Raw genomic sequence first — 18,886 nt, forward strand, 5'->3', positions numbered from 1 at the left:
TATGTGTACTTTCAAAGATTTATCAAAATTTGGTGAGCCGAATCTGAGTAACATGGTGAATTCGGGTAGTTCCCAGAGGTCGCTGTAGTAATAAGTGGACTGTTCGGGATATAGAAAATTTTTCACGAATGGAATCAAAATTTCTAGGCGAATTCTGTGAGTTCCCAAACGGAAATGCTTGAATGAGTTTGCTTTTCGATACAGAGCAACATATTAAGGAACGGAATCTAAGTATCATGGTGAATTCAGTAAGGTCCCAATAGGATTCGCATGTAATAAGGTTGTTATGCAAGATAGAGCAAGTTCTAACGAACTGAAACACTGTTTCTTTGTGAATTCAGTTAGTTCCCAAAAGCCTGCTCTTGTAATATGTGTACTTTTAAATATTTATCAAAATTTGGTGAGCCGAATCTGAGTAACATGGTGAATTGGGTTAGTTCACAATAGGCCGCAGTAGTAATAAGTGGACTGTTCGTGATATAGAAAAATTTTCACGAATGGAATCAAAATTTCTAGGCGAATTCAGTGAGTTCCCAAAGGGACATGCTTGTATGAGTTTGCTTTTCAGTATAGAGCAACATTTTAAGGAACGGAATCTAAGTATAATGGTGAATTCAGTAGGTTCCCAATAGGATTCACATGTAATAAGCTTGTTATTCAAGATAGAGCAACGATTTAATGAACTGAAACACTGTTTGTTTGTGAATTCAGTTAGTTCCCAGTAGCCTGCTCTTGTAATATGTGTACTTTCAAAGATTTCTCAAAATTTGGTGAGCCGAATCTGAGTAACATGGTGAATTCGGGTAGTTCCCAGAGGTCGCTGTAGTAATAAGAGAACTGTTCGGGATATAGAAAATTTTTCACGAATGGAATCAAAATTTCTCGGCAAATTCTGTGAGTTCCCAATGGGAAATGCTTGTATGAGTTTGCTTTTCGATACAGAGCAACATATTAAGGAACGGAATCTAAGTATCATGGTGAATTCAGTAGGGTCCCAATAGGATTCGCATGTAATAAGGTTGTTATGCAAGATAGAGCAAGTTTTAACGAACTGAAACACTGTTTCTTTGTGAAATCTGTTAGTTCCCAATAGCCTGCTCTTGTAATATGTGTACTTTCAAAGATTTATCAAAATTTGTTGAGCCGAATCTGAGTAACATGGTGAATTGGGTTAGTTCACAATAGGCCGCAGTAGTAATAAGTGGACTGTTCGGGATATAGAAAAATTTTCACGAATGGAATCAAAATTTCTAGGTGAATTCAGTGAGTTCCCAAAGGGACATGCTTGTATGAGTTTGCTTTTCAATATAGAGCAACATTTTAAGGAACGGTATCTAGGTATCATGGTGAATTCAGTAGGTTACCAATAGGATTCACATGTAATAAGCTTGTTATTCAAGATAGAGCAACGATTTAATGAACTGAAACACTGTTTCTTTGTGAACTCAGTTAGTTCCCAGTAGCCTCCTCTTGTAATATGTGTACTTTCAAAGATTTATCAAAATTTGGTGAGCCGAATCTGAGTAACATGGTGAATTGGGGTAGTTCCCAGAGGTCGCTGTAGTAATAAGTGGACTGTTCGGGATATAGAAAATTTTTCAGGAATGGAATCAAAATTTCTAGGCGAATTCTGTGAGTTCCCAATGGGAAATGCTTGTATGAGTTTGCTTTTCGATACAGAGCAACATATTAAAGAACGGAATCTAAGTATCATGGTGAATTCAGTAGGGTCCCAATAGGATTCGCATGTAATAAGGTTGTTATGCAAGATAGAGCAAGTTTTAACGAACTGAAACACTGTTTCTTTGTGAACTCAGTTAGTTCACAATAGCCTGCTCTTGTAATATGTGTACTTTTAAAGATTTATCAAAATTTGGTGAGCCGAATCTGAGTAACATGGTGAATTGGGTTAGTTCCCAATAGGCCGCAGTAGTAATAAGTGGACTGTTCGGGATATAGAAAAATTTTCACGAATGGAATCAAAATTTCTAGGCGAATTCAGTGAGTTCCCAAAGGGACATGCTTGTATGAGTTTGCTTTTCAATATAGAGCAACATTTTAAGGAACGGTATCTAGGTATCATGGTGATCAGTAGGTTACCAATAGGATTCACATGTAATAAGCTTGTTATTCAAGATAGAGCAACGATTTAATGAACTGAAACACTGTTTCTTTGTGAATTCAGTTAGTTCCCAGTAGCATGCTCTTGTAATATGTGTACTTTCAAAGATTTATCAAAATTTGGTGAGCCGAATCTGAGTAACATGGTGAATTGGGTTAGTTCACAATAGGCCGCAGTAGTAATAAGTGGACTGTTCGGGATATAGAAAAATTTTCACGAATGGAATCAAAATTTCTAGGTGAATTCAGTGAGTTCCCAAAGGGACATGCTTGTATGAGTTTGCTTTTCAATATAGAGCAACATTTTAAGGAACGGTATCTAGGTATCATGGTGAATTCAGTAGGTTACCAATAGGATTCACATGTAATAAGCTTGTTATTCAAGATAGAGCAACGATTTAATGAACTGAAACACTGTTTCTTTGTGAACTCAGTTAGTTCCCAGTAGCCTCCTCTTGTAATATGTGTACTTTCAAAGATTTATCAAAATTTGGTGAGCCGAATCTGAGTAACATGGTGAATTGGGGTAGTTCCCAGAGGTCGCTGTAGTAATAAGTGGACTGTTCGGGATATAGAAAATTTTTCAGGAATGGAATCAAAATTTCTAGGCGAATTCTGTGAGTTCCCAATGGGAAATGCTTGTATGAGTTTGCTTTTCGATACAGAGCAACATATTAAAGAACGGAATCTAAGTATCATGGTGAATTCAGTAGGGTCCCAATAGGATTCGCATGTAATAAGGTTGTTATGCAAGATAGAGCAAGTTTTAACGAACTGAAACACTGTTTCTTTGTGAACTCAGTTAGTTCCCAATAGCCTGCTCTTGTAATATGTGTACTTTTAAAGATTTATCAAAATTTGGTGAGCCGAATCTGAGTAACATGGTGAATTGGGTTAGTTCCCAATAGGCCGCAGTAGTAATAAGTGGACTGTTCGGGATATAGAAAAATTTTCACGAATGGAATCAAAATTTCTAGGCGAATTCAGTGAGTTCCCAAAGGGACATGCTTGTATGAGTTTGCTTTTCAATATAGAGCAACATTTTAAGGAACGGTATCTAGGTATCATGGTGATCAGTAGGTTACCAATAGGATTCACATGTAATAAGCTTGTTATTCAAGATAGAGCAACGATTTAATGAACTGAAACACTGTTTCTTTGTGAATTCAGTTAGTTCCCAGTAGCCTGCTCTTGTAATATGTGTACTTTCAAAGATTTATCAAAATTTGGTGAGCCGAATCTGAGGAACATGGTGAATTGGGGTAGTTCCCAGAGGTCGCTGTAGTAATAAGTGGACTGTTCGGGATATAGAAAATTTTTCACGAATGGAATCAAAATTTCTAGGCGAATTCTGTGAGTTCCCAATGGGACATGCTTATATGTGTTTGCTTTTCAATATAGAGCAACATTTTAAGGAACGGTATCTAGGTATCATGGTGAATTCAGTAGGTTACCAATAGGATTCGCATGTAATAAGCTTGTTATTCAAGATAGAGCAATGTTTTAACTAACTGAAACACTGTTTCTTTGTGAAATCAGTTAGTTCCCAGTAGCCTGCTCTTGTAATATGTGTACTTTTAAACATTTATCAAAATTTGGTGAGCCGAATCTGAGTAACATGGTGAATTCGGTTAGTTCCCAATAGGCCGCAGTAGTAATAAGTGGACTGTTCGGGATATAGAAAAATTTTCACGAATGGAATCAAAATATCTAGGAGATTTCAGTGAGGTCACAATGGGACATGCTTGTATGAGTTTGCTTTTCGATACAGAGCAACATTTTAAGGAACGGAATCTAGGTATCTTGGTGAATTCAGTAGGTTACCAATAGGATTCACAGGTAATAAGCTTGTTATTCAAGATAGAGCAACGTTTTAATGAACTGAAACACTGTTTCTTTGTGAATTCAGTTAGTTCCCCGTAGCCTGCTCTTGTAATATGTGTACTTTCAAAGATTTATCAAAATTTGGTGAGACGAATCTGAGTAACATGGTGAATTCGGGTAGTTCCCAGAGGTCGCAGTAGTAATAAGTGGACTGTTCGGGATATAGAAAATTTTTCACGAATGGAATCAAAATTTCTAGGCGAATTCTGTGAGTTCCCAAACGGAAATCCTTGGATGAGTTTGCTTTTCGATACAGAGCAACATATTAAGGAACGGAATCTAAGTATCATGGTGAATTCAGTAGGTTCCCAATAGGATTCGCATGTAATAAGCTTGTTATTCAATATAGAGCAACGTTTTAACTAACTGAAACACTGTTTCTTTGTGAAATCAGTTAGTTCCCAGTAGCCTGCTCCTGTAATATGTGTACTTTTCAAGATTTATCAAAATTTGTTGAGCCGAATCTGAGTAACATGGTGAATTGGGTTAGTTCAAAATAGGCCGCAGTAGTAATAAGTGGACTGTTCGGGATATAGAAAAATTTTCACGAATGGAATCAAAATTTCTAGGCGAATTCAGTGAGTTCCCAAAGGGACATGCTTGTATGAGTTTGCTTTTCAATATAGAGCAACATTTTAAGGAATGGTATCTAGGTATCATCGTGAATTCAGTAGGTTACCAATAGGATTCACATGTAATAAGCTTGTTGTTCAAGATAGAGCAACGATTTAATGAACTGAAACACTGTTTCTTTGTGAATTGAGTTAGTTCCCAGTAGCCTGCTCTTATAATATGTGTACTTTCAAAGATTTATCAAAATTTGGTGAGCCGAATCTGAGTAACATGGTGAATTCGGGTAGTTCCCAGAGGTCGCTGTAGTAATAAGTGGACTGTTCGGGATATAGAAAATTTTTCAGGAATGAAATCAAAATTTCTAGGCGAATTCTGTGAGTTCCCAATGGGAAATGCTTGTATGAGTTTGCTTTTCGATACAGAGCAACATATTAAGGAACGGAATCTAAGTATCATGGTGAATTCAGTAGGGTCCCAATAGGATTCGCATGTAATAAGGTTGTTATGCAAGATAGAGCAAGTTTTAACTAACTGAAACACTGTTTCTTTGTGAAATCAGTTAGTTCCCAATAGCCTGCTCTTGTAATATGTGTACTTTTAAAGATTTATGAAAATTTGGTGAGCCGCATCTGAGTAACATGGTGAATTGGGTTAGTTCACAATAGGCCGCAGTAGTAATAAGTGGACTGTTCGGGATATAGAAAAATTTTCACGAATGGAATCAAAATATCTAGGAGATTTCAGTGAGGTCACAATGGGACATGCTTGTATGAGTTTGCTTTTCGATACAGAGCAACATTTTAAGGAACGGAATCTAGGTATCATGGTGAATTCAGTAGGTTACCAATAGGATTCGCATGTAATAAGCTTGTTATTCAAGATAGAGCAACGTTTTAACGAACTGAAAACTGTTTCTTTGTGAATTCAGTTAGTTCCCAGTAGCCTGCTCTTGTAATATGTGTACTTTTAAATATCTATCAAAATTAGGGGAGCCGAATCTGAGTAACATGGTGAATTCGGTTAGTTCCCAATGGGCCACAGTAGTAATAAGTGGAATCTTCGGGATATAGAAAAATTTTCACGATTAGAATCAAAATTTCTAGGCGAATTCAGTGAGTTCCCAATGGGACATGCTTGTATGAGTTAGGTTTTCTATATAGAGCAACATTATAAGGAACGGAATCTAAGTATCATGGTGAATTCAGTATGTTCCCAAAAGGATTCGCATGTATTAAGCTTGTTATTCAAGATAGAGCAAGTTTTTACGAACTGAAACACTGTTTCTTTGTGAATTCAATTAGTTCCCAGTAGCCTGCTCTTGTAATATGTGTACTTTCAAAGATTTATCAAATTTGGTGAGCCGAATCAGAGTAACGTGGTGAATTCGGGTAGTTCCCAGAGGTTGCAGTAGTAATAAGTGGACTGTTCGGGATATAGAAAATTTTTCACGAATGGAATCAAAATTTCTAGGCGAATTCTGTGAGTTCCCAATGGGAAATGCTTGTATGAGTTTGCTTTTCGATACGGAGCAACATTTTAAGGAACGGAATCTAAGTATCATGGTGAATTCAGTAGGGTCCCAATAGGATTCAAATGTAATAAGGTTGTTATGCAAGATAGAACAAGTTTTACCGCAGTAGTAATAAGTGGTCTGTTCGGGATATAAAACATTTTCACGAATATAATCAAAATTTCTAGGGGAATTCAGTGAGTTCCCAAAGGGACATGCTTGTATGAGTTTGCTTTTCAATATAGAGCAACATTTTAAGGAACGGAATCTAAGTATAATGGTGAATTGAGTAGGTTCCCAATAGGATTCGCATGTAATAAGCTTGTTATTCAAGATAGAGCAACGTTTCAACGAACTGAAACACTGTTTCTTTGTGAATTCAGTTAGTTCCCATAGCCTGCTCTTGTAATATGTGTACTTTTAAATATTTATCAAAATTAGGGGAGCCGAATCTGAGTAACATGGTGAATTCGGTTAGTTCCCATGGGCCACAGTAGTAATAAGTGGTCTGTTCGGGATATAGAAAGATTTTCACGAATGGAATCAAAATTTCTAGGCGAATTCAGTAAGTTCCCAATGGGAAATGCTTGTATGAGTTTGCTTTTCGATACAGAGCAACATTTTAAGGAACGGAATCAAAGTATCATGTTGAATTCAGTATGTTCCCAATATGATTCGCATGTAATAAAGTTGTTATGCAAGATAGAGCAAGTTTTAACGAACTGAAACACTGTTTCTTTGTGAAATCAGTTAGTTCCCAATAGCCTGCTCTTGTAATATGTCTACTTTTAAAGATTTATCAAAATTTGTTGAGCCGAATCTGAGTAACATGGTGAATTCGGTTAGTTCACAATAGGCCGCAGTAGTAATAAGTGGACTGTTCGGGATATAGAAAAATTTTCACGAATGTAATCAAATATCTAGGCGAATTCAGTGAGTTCCCAAAGGGACATGCTTGTATGAGTTTGCTTTTCAATATAGAGCAACATTTTAAGGAACGGAATCTAGGTATCATGGTGAATTTAGTAGGTTACCAATAGGATTCACATGTAATAAGCTTGTTATTCTAGATAGAGCAACGATTTAATGAACTGAAACACTGTTTCCTTGTGATTTCAGTTAGTTCCCAGTAGCCTGCTCTTGTAATATGTGTACTTTCAAAGGTTATCAAAATTTGGTGAGCCGAATCTGAGTAACATGTTGAATTCGGGTAGTTCCCAGAGGTCGCTGTAGTAATAAGTGGACTGTTCGGGATATAGAAAATTTTTCATGAATGGAATCAAAATTTCTAGGCGAATTCTGTGAGTTCCCAATGGGAAATGCTTGTATGAGTTTGCTTTTTGATACAGAGCAACATATTAAGGAACGGAATCTAAGTATCATGGTGAATTCAGTAGGGTCCCAATAGGATTCAAATGTAATAAGGTTGTTATGCAAGATAGAACAAGTTTTACCGCAGTAGTAATAAGTGGTCTGTTCGGGATATAAAACATTTTCACGAATGTAATCAAAATTTCTAGGCGAATTCAGTGAGTTCCCAAAGGGACATGCTTGTATGAGTTTGCTTTTCAATATAGAGCAACATTTTAAGGAACGGAATCTAAGTATAATGGTGAATTGAGTAGGTTCCCAATAGGATTAGCATGTAATAAGCTTGTTATTCAAGATAGAGCAACGTTTCAACGAACTGAAACACTGTTTCTTTGTGAATTCAGTTAGTTCCCATAGCCTGCTCTTGTAATATGTGTACTTTTAAATATTTATCAAAATTTGGGGAGCCGAATCTAAGTAACATGGTGAATTCGGTTAGTTCCCAATGGGCCACAGTAGTACTAAGTGGAATCTTCGGGATATAGAAAAACTTTCACGAATAGAATCAAAATTTCTAGGCGAATTCAGTGAGTTCCCAATGGGACATGCTTGTATGAGTTTTTTTTTCTATATAGAGCAACATTATAAGTAACGGAATCTAAGTATCATGGTGAATTCAGTAAGTTCCCAAAAGGATTCGCATGTATTAAGCTTGTTATTCAAGATAGAGCAAGTTTTTACGAACTGAAACACTGTTTCTTTGTGAATTCAATTAGTTCCCAGTAGCCTGCTCTTGTAATATGTGTACTTTCAAAGATTTATCAAAATTTGGTGAGCCGAATCTGAGTAACATGGTGAATTCGGGTAGTTCAAAGAGGTCGCAGTAGTAATAAGTGGACTGTTCAGGATATAGAAAATTTTTCACGAATGGAATCAAAATTTCTAGGCGGATTCTGTGAGTTCCCAATGGGAAATGCTTGTATGAGTTTGCTTTTCGATACAGAGCAACATTTTAAGGAACGGAATCTAAGTATCATGGTGAATTCTGTAGGTTCCCAATAGGATTCGCATGTAATAAGCTTGTTATTCAAGATAGAGCAACGTTTTAACGAACTGAAACACTGTTTATTTGTGAATTCTATTAGTTCCCAATAGCCTGCTCTTGTAATATGTCTACTTTTAAAGATTTGTCAAAATTCGGTGAGCCGAATCTGCTTTCATGGTGAATTCGGTTAGTTCCCAATAGGCCGTGTAGTAACAAGTGGACTGTTCAGGATATAGAAAAATTTTCACGTATGGAATCAAAATTTCTAGGAGATTTCAGTGAGGTTACACTGGGACATGCTTGTATGAGTTTGCTTTTCGATACAAAGCAACATTTTAAGGAACGGAATCTAGGTATCATGGTGAATTCAGTAAGTTACCAATAGGATTCACATGGAATAAGCTTGTTATTCAAGATAGAGCAACGTTTTAACGAACTGTAACTCTGTTTCTTTCTGAATTCCGTTAGTTCCCAGTAACCTGCTCCTGTAATATGTGTACTTTTAAATATTTATCAAAATTAGGGGAGCCGAATTTGAGTAACATGGTGAATTCGGTAAGTTCCTAATGGGCCACAGTAGTAATTGTGGACTCTTCGTGATATAGAAAAATTTTCACGAATGGAATCAAAATTTCTAGGCAAATTCAGTGAGTTCCCAATGGGAAATGCTTGTATGAGTTTGCTTTTCAATATAGAGCAACAGTTTAAGGAACGGAATCTAAGTATCACGGTGAATTCAGTAGGTTCCTTAAAGGATTCGCATGTAATAGACTTGTTATTCGAGATAGAGCAACGTTTTAACGAACTGAAACATTGTTTCTTTGTGAATTCCGTTAGTTCCCAGAAGCCTGCTCTTGTAATATGTGTACTTTTAAATATTTATCAAAATTAGGGGAGCCGAATCTGAGTAACATGGTGAATTCGGTTAGTTCCCAATGGGCCACAGTAGTAATAAGTGGACTCTTCGGGATATAGAAAAATTTTCACGAATGGAATCAAAATTTCTAGGCGAAATCAGTGAGTTCCCAAAGGGACATGCTTATATGAGTTTGCTTTTCAATATAGAGCAATATTTTAAAGAACGGAATCTAAGTATAATGGTGAATTCAGTAGGTTCCCAATAGGATTCACATGTAATAAGCTTGTTATTCAAGATAGAGCAACAATTTAATGAACTGAAACACAGTTTCTTTGTGAATTCAGTTAGTTCCCAGTAGCCTGCTCTTGTAATATGTGTACTTTCAAAGATTTATCAAAATTTGGTGAGCCGAATCTGAGTAACATGGTGAATTCAGGTAGTTCCCAGAGGTCGCTGTAGTAATAAGTGGACTGTTCGGGATATAGAAAATTTTTCACGAATGGAATCAAAATTTCTAGGCGAATTCTGTGAGTTCCCAAACGGAAATGCTTGTATGAGTTTGCTTTTCGATACAGAGCAACATATTAAGGAACGGAATCTAGGTATCATGGTGAATTAAGTAGGGTCCCAATAGGATTCAAATGTAATAAGGTTGTTATGCAAGATAGAACAAGTTTTACTGCAGTAGTAATAAGTGGTCTGTTCGGGATATAAAACATTTTCAAGAATGTAATCAAAATTTCTAGGCGAATTCAGTGAGTTCCCAAAGGGACATGCTTGTATGAGTTTGCTTTTCAATATAGAGCAACATTTTAAGGAACGGAATCTAAGTATAATGGTGAATTGAGTAGGTTCCCAATAGGATTAGCATGTAATAAGCTTGTTATTCAAGATAGAGCAACGTTTCAACGAACTGAAACACTGTTTCTTTGTGAATTCAGTTAGTTCCCATAGCCTGCTCTTGTAATATGTGTACTTTTAAATATTTATCAAAATTTGGGGAGCCGAATCTAAGTAACATGGTGAATTCGGTTAGTTCCCAATGGGCCACAGTAGTACTAAGTGGAATCTTCGGGATATAGAAAAACTTTCACGAATAGAATCAAAATTTCTAGGCGAATTCAGTGAGTTCCCAATGGGACATGCTTGTATGAGTTTGTTTTTCTATATAGAGCAACATTATAAGGAACGGAATCTAAGTATCATGGTGAATTCAGTAAGTTCCCAAAAGGATTCGCATGTATTAAGCTTGTTATTCAAGATAGAGCAAGTTTTTACGAACTGAAACACTGTTTCTTTGTGAATTCAATTAGTTCCCAGTAGCCTGCTCTTGTAATATGTGTACTTTCAAAGATTTATCAAAATTTGGTGAGCCGAATCTGAGTAACATGGTGAATTCGGGTAGTTCAAAGAGGTCGCAGTAGTAATAAGTGGACTGTTCAGGATATAGAAAATTTTTCACGAATGGAATCAAAATTTCTAGGCGGATTCTGTGAGTTCCCAATGGGAAATGCTTGTATGAGTTTGCTTTTCGATACAGAGCAACATTTTAAGGAACGGAATCTAAGTATCATGGTGAATTCTGTAGGTTCCCAATAGGATTCGCATGTAATAAGCTTGTTATTCAAGATAGAGCAACGTTTTAACGAACTGAAACACTGTTTATTTGTGAATTCTATTAGTTCCCAATAGCCTGCTCTTGTAATATGTCTACTTTTAAAGATTTGTCAAAATTCGGTGAGCCGAATCTGCTTTCATGGTGAATTCGGTTAGTTCCCAATAGGCCGTGTAGTAACAAGTGGACTGTTCAGGATATAGAAAAATTTTCACGTATGGAATCAAAATTTCTAGGAGATTTCAGTGAGGTTACACTGGGACATGCTTGTATGAGTTTGCTTTTCGATACAAAGTAACATTTTAAGGAACGGAATCTAGGTATCATGGTGAATTCAGTAAGTTACCAATAGGATTCACATGGAATAAGCTTGTTATTCAAGATAGAGCAACGTTTTAACGAACTGTAACTCTGAATTCCGTTAGTTCCCAGTAACCTGCTCCTGTAATATGTGTACTTTTAAATATTTATCAAAATTAGGGGAGCCGAATTTGAGTAACATGGTGAATTCGGTAAGTTCCTAATGGGCCACAGTAGTAATTGTGGACTCTTCGTGATATAGAAAAATTTTCACGAATGGAATCAAAATTTCTAGGCAAATTCAGTGAGTTCCCAATGGGAAATGCTTGTATGAGTTTGCTTTTCAATATAGAGCAACAGTTTAAGGAACGGAATCTAAGTATCACGGTGAATTCAGTAGGTTCCTTAAAGGATTCGCATGTAATAGACTTGTTATTCGAGATAGAGCAACGTTTTAACGAACTGAAACATTGTTTCTTTGTGAATTCCGTTAGTTCCCAGAAGCCTGCTCTTGTAATATGTGTACTTTTAAATATTTATCAAAATTAGGGGAGCCGAATCTGAGTAACATGGTGAATTCGGTTAGTTCCCAATGGGCCACAGTAGTAATAAGTGGACTCTTCGGGATATAGAAAAATTTTCACGAATGGAATCAAAATTTCTAGGCGAAATCAGTGAGTTCCCAAAGGGACATGCTTATATGAGTTTGCTTTTCAATATAGAGCAATATTTTAAAGAACGGAATCTAAGTATAATGGTGAATTCAGTAGGTTCCCAATAGGATTCACATGTAATAAGCTTGTTATTCAAGATAGAGCAACAATTTAATGAACTGAAACACAGTTTCTTTGTGAATTCAGTTAGTTCCCAGTAGCCTGCTCTTGTAATATGTGTACTTTCAAAGATTTATCAAAATTTGGTGAGCCGAATCTGAGTAACATGGTGAATTCAGGTAGTTCCCAGAGGTCGCTGTAGTAATAAGTGGACTGTTCGGGATATAGAAAATTTTTCACGAATGGAATCAAAATTTCTAGGCGAATTCTGTGAGTTCCCAAACGGAAATGCTTGTATGAGTTTGCTTTTCGATACAGAGCAACATATTAAGGAACGGAATCTAGGTATCATGGTGAATTAAGTAGGGTCCCAATAGGCTTCGCTTGTAATAAGGTTGTTATGCAAGATAGAGCAAGTTTTAACGAACTGAAACACTGTTTCTTTGTGAATTCAGTTAGTTCCAAATAGCCTGCTATTGTAATATGTGTACTTTTAAAGATTTATCAAAATTTGGTGAGCCGAATCTGAGTAACATGGTGAATTCGGGTAGTTCCCAGAGGTCGCAGTAGTAATAAGTGGACTGTTCGGGATATAGAAAATTTTTCACGAATGGAATCAAAATTTCTAGGCGAATTCTGTGAGTTACCAATGGGAAATGCTTGTATGAGTTTGCTTTTCGATACAGAGCAACATTTTAAGGAACGGAATCTAAGTATCATGGTGAATTCTGTAGGTTCCCAATAGGATTCGCATGTAATAAGCTTGTTATTCAAGATAGAGCAACGTTTTAACGAACTGAAACACTGTTTATTTGTGAATTCTATTAGTTCCCAATAGCCTGCTCTTGTAATATGTCTACTTTTAAAGATTTGTCAAAATTCGGTGAGCCGAATCTGCTTTCATGGTGAATTCGGTTAGTTCCCAATAGGCCGTGTAGTAACAAGTGGACTGTTCAGAATATAGAAAAATTTTCACGTATGGAATCAAAATTTCTAGGAGTTTTCAGTGAGGTTACACTGGGACATGCTTGTCTGAGTTTGCTTTTCGATACAAAGCAACATTTTAAGGAACGGAATCTAGGTATCATGGTGAATTCAGTAAGTTACCAATAGGATTCACATGGAATAAGCTTGTTATTCAAGATAGAGCAACGTTTTAACGAACTGTAACTCTGTTTCTTTCTGAATTCCGTTAGTTCCCAGTAACCTGCTCCTGTAATATGTGTACTTTTAAATATTTATCAAAATTAGGGGAGCCGAATTTGAGTAACATGGTGAATTCGGTAAGTTCCTAATGGGCCACAGTAGTAATTGTGGACTCTTCGTGATATAGAAAAATTTTCACGAATGGAATCAAAATTTCTAGGCAAATTCAGAGAGTTCCCAATGGGAAATGCTTGTATGAGTTTGCTTTTCAATATAGAGCAACAGTTTAAGGAACGGAATCTAAGTATCACGGTGAATTCAGTAGGTTCCTTAAAGGATTCGCATGTAATAGACTTGTTATTCGAGATAGAGCAACGTTTTAACGAACTGAAACATTGTTTCTTTGTGAATTCCGTTAGTTCCCAGAAGCCTGCTCTTGTAATATGTGTACTTTTAAATATTTATCAAAATTAGGGGAGCCGAATCTGAGTAACATGGTGAATTCGGTTAGTTCCCAATGGGCCACAGTAGTAATAAGTGGACTCTTCGGGATATAGAAAAATTTTCACGAATGGAATCAAAATTTCTAGGCGAAATCAGTGAGTTCCCAAAGGGACATGCTTATATGAGTTTGCTTTTCAATATAGAGCAATATTTTAAAGAACGGAATCTAAGTATAATGGTGAATTCAGTAGGTTCCCAATAGGATTCACATGTAATAAGCTTGTTATTCAAGATAGAGCAACAATTTAATGAACTGAAACACAGTTTCTTTGTGAATTCAGTTAGTTCCCAGTAGCCTGCTCTTGTAATATGTGTACTTTCAAAGATTTATCAAAATTTGGTGAGCCGAATCTGAGTAACATGGTGAATTCAGGTAGTTCCCAGAGGTCGCTGTAGTAATAAGTGGACTGTTCGGGATATAGAAAATTTTTCACGAATGGAATCAAAATTTCTAGGCGAATTCTGTGAGTTCCCAAACGGAAATGCTTGTATGAGTTTGCTTTTCGATACAGAGCAACATATTAAGGAACGGAATCTAGGTATCATGGTGAATTAAGTAGGGTCCCAATAGGCTTCGCTTGTAATAAGGTTGTTATGCAAGATAGAGCAAGTTTTAACGAACTGAAACACTGTTTCTTTGTGAATTCAGTTAGTTCCAAATAGCCTGCTCTTGTAATATGTGTACTTTTAAAGATTTATCAAAATTTGGTGAGCCGAATCTGAGTAACATGGTGAATTCGGGTAGTTCCCAGAGGTCGCAGTAGTAATAAGTGGACTGTTCGGGATATAGAAAATTTTTCACGAATGGAATCAAAATTTCTAGGCGAATTCTGTGAGTTCCCAATGGGAAATGCTTGTATGAGTTTGCTTTTCGATACAGAGCAACATTTTAAGGAACGGAATCTAAGTATCATGGTGAATTCTGTAGGTTCCCAATAGGATTCGCATGTAATAAGCTTGTTATTCAAGATAGAGCAACGTTTTAACGAACTGAAACACTGTTTATTTGTGAATTCAATTAGTTCCCAATAGCCTGCTCTTGTAATATGTCTACTTTTAAAGATTTTTCAAAATTCGGTGAGCCGAATCTGCTTAACATGGTGAATTCGGTTAGTTCCCAATAGGCCGCAGTAGTAACATGTGGACTGTTCAGGATATAGAAAAATTTTCACGAATGGATCAAAATTTCTAGGAGATTTCAGTGAGGTTACAATGGGACATGCTTGTATGAGTTTGCTTTTCGATACAAAGCAACATTTTATGGAACGGAATCTAGGTATCATGGTGAATTCAGTAAGTTACCAATAGGATTCACATGGAATAAGCTTGTTATTCAAGATAGAGCAACGTTTTAACGAACTGTAACTCTGTTTCTTTGTGAATTCCGTTAGTTCCCAGAAGCCTGCTCTTGTAATATGTGTACTTTTAAACATATATCAAAATTAGGGGAGCCGAATCTGAGTAACATGGTGAATTCGGTTAGTTCCCAATGGGCCACAGTAGTAATAAGTGGACTCTTCGGGTTATAGAAAAATTTTCACGAATGGAATCAAAATTTCTAGGCGAATTCAGTGAGTTCCCAAAGGGACATGCTGGTATGAGTTTGCTTTTCAATATAGAGCAACATTTAAAAGAACGGAATCTAAGTATAATGGTGAATTCAGTAGGTTCCCAATAGGATTCACATGTAATAAGCTTGTTATTCAAGATAGAGCAACGATTTAATGACTGAAACACTGTTTCTTTGTGAATTCAGTTAGTTCCCAGTAGCCTGCTCTTGTAATATGTGTACTTTCAAAGATTTATCAAAATTTGGTGAGCCGAATCTGAGTAACATGGTGAATTCGGGTTTCCCAGAGGTCGCTGTAGTAATAAGTGGACTGTTCGGGATATAGAAAATTTTTCACGAATGGAATCAAAATTTCTAGGCGAATTCTGTGAGTTTCCAATGGGAAATGCTTGTATGAGTTTGCTTTTCGATACAGAGCAACATATTAAGGAACGGAATCTAAGTATCATGGTGAATTCAGTAGGGTCCCATTAGGATTCGCATGTAATAAGGTTGTTATGCAAGATAGAGCAAGTTTTAACGAACTGAAACACTGTTTCATTGTGAACTCAGTTAGTTCCCAAAAGCCTGCTCTTGTAATATGTGTACTTTTAAAGATTTATCAAAATTTGGTGAGCCGAATCTGAGTAACATGGTGAATTCGGTTAGTTCCCAATAGGCTGCAGTAGTAATAAGTGGACTGTTCGGGATATAGAAAAATTTTCACGAATGGAATCAAAATATCTAGGAGATTTCAGTGAGGTCACAATGGGACATGCTTGTATGAGTTTGCTTTTCGATACAGAGCAACATTTTAAGGAACGGAATCTAGGTATCATGGTGAATTCAGTAGGTTACCAATAGGATTCACAGGTAATAAGCTTGTTATTCAAGATAGAGCAACGTTTTAATGAACTGAAACACTGTTTCTATGTGAATTCAGTTAGTTCCCCGTAGCCTGCTCTTGTAATATGTGTACTTTCAAAGATTTATCAAAATTTGGTGAACCGAATCTGAGTAACATGGTGAATTTGGGTAGTTCCCAGAGGTCGCAGTAGTAATAAGTGGACTGTTCGGGATATAGAAAATTTTTCACGAATGGAATCAAAATTTCTAGGCGAATTCTGTGAGTTCCCAAACGGAAATGCTTGTATGAGTTTGCTTTTCGATACAGAGAAACATATTAAGGAACGGAATCTAAGTATCATGGTGAATTCAGTAGGTTCCCAATAGGATTCGAGTGTAATAAGCTTGTTATTCAAGATAGAGCAACGTTTTAACTAACTGAAACACTGTTTCTTTGTGAAATCAGTTAGTTCCCAATAGCCTGCTCTTGTAATATGTGTACTTTTCAAGATTTATTAAAATTTGGTGAGCCGAATCAGAGTAACATGGTGAATTCGGCTAGTTCCCCATAGGCTCAGTAGTAATAAGTGGACTGTTCGGGATTTAGAAAGATTTTCACAAATGGAATCAAAATTTCTAGGCGAATTCAGTGTGTTCCCAATGGGACAGGATTGTATGGGTTTCCTTTTCAATATACAGCAACATTTCTGGAACGGAATCTAAGTATCATGGTGAATTCAGTATGTTCCCAATATGATTCGCATGTAATAAGGTTGTTATGCAAGATAGAGCAAGTTTTAACGAACTGAAACACTGTTTCTTTGTGAATTCAGTTAGTTCCCAATAGCCTGCTCTTGTAATATGTCTACTTTTAAAGATTTATCAAAATTAGTTGAGCCGAATCTGAGTAACATGGTGAATTGGGTTAGTTCACAATAGGCCGCAGTAGTAATAAGTGGACTGTTCGGGATATAGAAAAATTTTCACGAATGGAATCAAAATTTCTAAGCAAATTCAGTGAGTTCCCAAAGGGACATGCTTGTATGAGTTTGCTTTTCAATATAGAGCAACATTTTAAGGAACGGAATCTAGGTATCATGGTGAATTCAGTAGGTTATCAATAGGATTCACATGTAATAAGCTTGTTATTCTAGATAGAGCAACGATTTAATGAACTGAAACACTGTTTCTTTGTGAATTCAGTTAGTTCCCAGTAGCCTGCTCTTGTAATATGTGTACTTTCAAAGATTTATCAAAATTTGGTGAGCCGAATCTGAGTAACATGGTGAATTCGGGTAGTTCTTAGAGGTCGCTGTAGTAATAAGTGGACTGTTCGGGATATAGAAAATTTTTCACGAATGGAATCAAAATTTCTAGGCGAATTCTGTGAGTTCCCAATGGGAAATGCTTGTATGAGTTTGCTTTTCGATACAGAGCAACATATTAAAGAACGGAATCTAAGTATCATGGTGAATTCAGTAGGGTCCCAATAGGATTCGCATGTAATAAGGTTATTATGCAAGATAGAGGAAGTTTTAACGAACTGAAACACTGTTTCTTTGGGAATTCACTTAGTTCCCAATAGCCGGCTCTTGTAATATGTGTACTTTTGAAGATTTATCAAAATTTGGTGAGCCGAATCTTAGTAACATGGTGAATTGGGTTAGTTCACAATAGGCCGCAGTAGTAATAAGTGGTCTGTTCGGGATATAAAAAATTTTCACGAATGTAATCAAAATTTCTAGGCGAATTCAGTGAGTTCCCAAAGGGACATGCTTGTATGAGTTTGCTTTTCAATATAGAGCAACATTTTAAGGAACGGAATCGAAGAATAATGGTGAATTCAGTAGGTTCCCAATAGGATTCGCATGTAATAAGTTTGTTATTCAAGATAGAGCAAAGTTTTAACGAACTGAAAACTGTTTCTTTGTGAATTCAGTTAGTTCCCATAGCCTGCTCTTGTAATATGTGTACTTTTAAATATTTATCAAAACTAGGTGAGCCGAATCTGAGTAACATGGTGAATTCGGTTAGTTCCCAATAGGCCGCAGTAGTTACAAGTGGACTGTTCAGGATATAGAAAAATTTTCACGAATGGAATCAAAATTTCTAGGAGATTTTAGTGAGGTTACAATGGGACATGCTTGTATGAGTTTGCTTTTCGATACAAAGCAACATTTTAAGGAACGGAATCTAGGTATCATGGTGAATTCAGTAAGTTACCAATAGGATTCACATGGAATAAGCTTGTTATTCAAGATAGAGCAACGTTTTAACGAACAGTAACTCTGTTTCTTTGTGAATTCCGTTAGTTCCCAGTAACCTGCTCTTGTAATATGTGTACTTTTAAATATTTATCAAAATTAGGGGAGCCGAATCTGAGTAACATGGTGAATTCGGTTAGTTCCTAATGGGCCACAGTAGTAATAGGTGGACTATTCGGGATATATAAAAATTTTCACGAATGGAATCAAAATTTCTAGGCAAATTCAGTGAGTTCCCAATGGGACTTGCTTGTATGAGTTTGCTTTCAATATAGAGCAACAGTTTAAGGAACGGAATCTAAGTATCACGGTGAATTCAGTAGGATCCCAAAAGGATTCGCATGTAATAGGCTTGTTATTCGAGATAGAGCAACGTTTTAACGAACTGAAACACTGTTTCTTTGTGAATTTAGTTAGTTCCCAGGAGCCTGCTCTTGTAATATGTGTACTTTTAAATATTTATCAAAATTAGGGGAGCCGAATCTGAGTAACATGGTGAATTCGGGTAGTTCCCACAGGTCGCAGGAGTAATAAGTGGACTGTTGGGGATATAGAAAAATTTTCACGAATGGAATCAAAATTTCTA

The sequence above is a fragment of the Rattus norvegicus genome, chromosome 11, assembly GCF_036323735.1.
Source record: "Rattus norvegicus strain BN/NHsdMcwi chromosome 11, GRCr8, whole genome shotgun sequence".
Classification (NCBI taxonomy): Eukaryota; Metazoa; Chordata; class Mammalia; order Rodentia; family Muridae; genus Rattus; species Rattus norvegicus.